Raw genomic sequence first — 3525 nt, 5'->3', positions numbered from 1 at the left:
TTTTAATTTCCATTTCTAAAAACAAAATCAGGAATACTCTTTAGCCAAGGCTAAACTTTGGTTTCTATTACAAAAAGCCAAAACACTTTGGGAATAATAAAATTAATCCCAAAGATTTTTTCAACAAATCCGAAGGTTCATAATTTCTTTTCCCTTACCCTTTCACTAAGTTGAAAGTACTACAATTAGAAATTAAAACTATTACAATTGAAAATGCGATTGTTACAATTATAAATTGTCCAACTATGCAAGACTGGAGTTCACGGTTGCGTTCGAATCTGTTAGCCAAGAATATACTTCTCCACTTGTAATGCTTATCTTTGTATAAAACACATTACAAAACCCTATCATCGTTGTCGCTAAATCTCCATGCTCATTGCTTATATACATACTTAGATATAAGACGAATTTATGAACTGATAAAGTGAATATTACACAAGTAATTTCAGCTATAACTTACATTGTGTTATTCAAAAGTTTATAAATGCATTGACAATAGAGTTAAACTTCCAATTACCATTCCATGAATACAAAAATATTTTGGAGTAATTTTCTTGATTACACATCAAGACATGAAAGAACCCACAATTGATACCCAAAATAAATAAATAAATAAGAGTTAATGTCATTACAATGCTAAGTTATATCACCAGGCGATAATACAACATAATCATAAGCAAGCGCAGTAATGAGACTATTATACTAGAAAAAGTCGAAACTGTTTTACTAAATTTTCTCTCAAAACAAATTTATTTGGAGATATTTTATACTATCGAAAACCTCTCAACTAGACGTACCTCTTGAAATTCTCAAAATTCTAAATCTAGCTCTTTGTTTTTTTTTCAAAATTTAATCAATCAAATTAAATCAAAATTGTTACCAAACTTTCAAAACAACATACGAAATAAATCCAAAATAAAACTGAACAATAAAGTCAATAATAAAATTCACAAATATGTCTAAAAAACCGAAGGTCCAATATTCTTCCTTGTTCTATACAAAGGTAATCATATTCAAACAAAAATTAGTAATTCAATTTACTAGTTCAATTTGTTTTGTTCATTTGTATTATATATCCTCCTTTTGCACTTACGTAAACATGTAGAGAAAATTAGCTACAAAAGAAAACAAATCAAATAAATTAGTAAAAATCTTAAGAAATAAAATTCTTATTTTATTTTATCAACTATTAGTAACTCATGCACTAATAACCAAATAACTTATGCAATAACAACTAAATAAAATAAAATAAATTATATGAATAAATTGCTAGAAATAAACAACTCAAATACAATAACTCTAGGTAATTAAATTAAATTTAATTCCAAGAGTCACTATAATAAAACTATAATAAAACTAAATTATTTTATCAAAACTATTTACAAAAATCTATTCTAAGATTGTTGGTATTTTTTCATAATAATACTAGAAAAATATATAAAATTAAATTAAATTGAAATAACAAAACAATTTTTTTTATGAAAGAATGAAATACATAATAAATTACAAAACTAAAAATACAAGAATGAATTAGATTACATCATGAACCTCGCATAAACAAAATGATTAATAGAAAAAATTATTAATATAGCTAACTAAATATTAGAACTTGTCAAGGTAAAATAAATTCTAAAAAAAATTAAAGAACACATAACAAGAAAATAAGCAAACCGAAAGTCGTGTATCCACAGTTTTTTTAAAACAGATTCGCTGCCTCCACAATGGGTGTTGAAGGTACGCCAGTATTTGTCTCCTAAGATACGACGATCGAAACCAACTAGAGCAGAAGCACCTTCTGAATAGTTTCGGCAAACTTAACAATGGCAACACTCTCTCTCTCTCTCTCTCTCTCTCTCTCTCTCTCTCTCTCTCTCTCTCTTTCTAACAAGAATCAAAGAAGAGGCTAGCAAAAAGAAGATATATATGAACAAATTTCTTTGATGTAAAAACCATCTCCAATTTTATCTAAAGAAAATCACAAGTTTTCTATCTCAAAAACATTTCTATATCATATATCTAAGTTGGAAGAGAAAGGCCTTTTTTTATATTTGTAGAAAATGGGTCTTAGTCATGAAGGTTATCATAAAACCTAGTATCAACAGCCATCAACTCTAATCATTAGGACTTGAGTTACAAAGGTACAAAACTCTCATGTGCATAATATATATAAGAAAAAATTACTCATAAATCTCATATTGGGAAATGTTGCTCTATCTAGTCCTGAGTGTTTTTTTGTAAACCATTTAGTCATTTTTATATTTGGTATGGTATCTTTGTTTGTTATATTTTATATTTGGTGTGGTATCTTTGTTTGTTATATTGTATAAACATCAATATATTGTATCCCTTATTGGTGTATGATGATATTTGATGAGGTTGAAGATGTAGTTGATGTTTGATGATGTTCACAATGTTGGTGATGTTGATGATATATGATGATTTGATGATGTTTTATGATGTTGATGATGTTTGATGAGGTTGAAGATGTAGTTGATGTTTGATGATGTTCACAATGTTGGTGATGTTGGTGATATTGTAGTTGATGTTTGATGATGTTTTATGATGTTGGTGTTGTTGATAATGTTTGATGATATAGTTGATGTTTGATGATGTAGTTGATGTTTGACGATGTTGATGATGTAGTTGATGTTTGACGATGTTGATGATGTTTTATGATGTTGGTGATGTTGATGATGTTTGATGATGTAGTTGATGTTTGATCAATGTTGATGATGTTTTATGATGTTGGTGATTTTTGATGATGTTGTTGGTGTAGTTGATGTTGCTGATGTTCGGAAAGGAGGGAGATCTAAAAAAGGCCTATAGTGAGCTTTTAACATTCAAATAGGACTTACTAGTCTACAAAATAAAAGACAGGACCAAATGGTTTAACATATTAAAATTTGGGATTTATTGGTGTTTTGCCCTATATATAATTAAATATGTATATAATGTTATTCAAACCTAATGGGCCACAAAACCGACACAAATGTTGGGTCACAACTCGATCCAAGCCTAATCTCAAACACATGTACAAGTTAAGCCCAATACAACATAGCTTAGCCCACGTCTAAGTCTAAGTCCAAGTCCAAGACCGAGTCCAAGACCAAGACCAAAACCAAGACCAAACTCAGCACATGCACAAATACAAGTCTAGGCCTAGTTCAAACCAAGATTAAGTCCAAATCTAAGCCCAACTTTTATTGGTGCCTACTTTATAAGACAATCCCCATTCACAACTCAATGGTTTCGGCCCATTATTTTTATATTGTAATTTTCTTACATAAGATAATACAATCCAACTGGGACCACCTCAAATAACGGTTGAGTTCTACTTTAATTTTGAATTAAAGTTACCAAAAAAATATTATTTCTCAACAAGAAGAGCATACAATAATTTCTCCATAGATAAGTCTTGCAGTATCAATGTGGAGGAAGGATAGGATGAACTTTTGTCTAGCTATGAGGTAGTGTTGTGCAATTCTAGTGAGGAGATTTTTTTGAGACATAAGAGCATCTTCAATG

Source organism: Camellia sinensis, chromosome 1 (assembly GCF_055761805.1).
Source record: "Camellia sinensis isolate YWXY chromosome 1, ASM5576180v1, whole genome shotgun sequence".
NCBI classification, from domain to species: domain Eukaryota; kingdom Viridiplantae; phylum Streptophyta; class Magnoliopsida; order Ericales; family Theaceae; genus Camellia; species Camellia sinensis.
The sequence above is the reverse complement of the archived record's forward strand: the minus strand, read 5'-3'. Positions refer to the sequence as shown.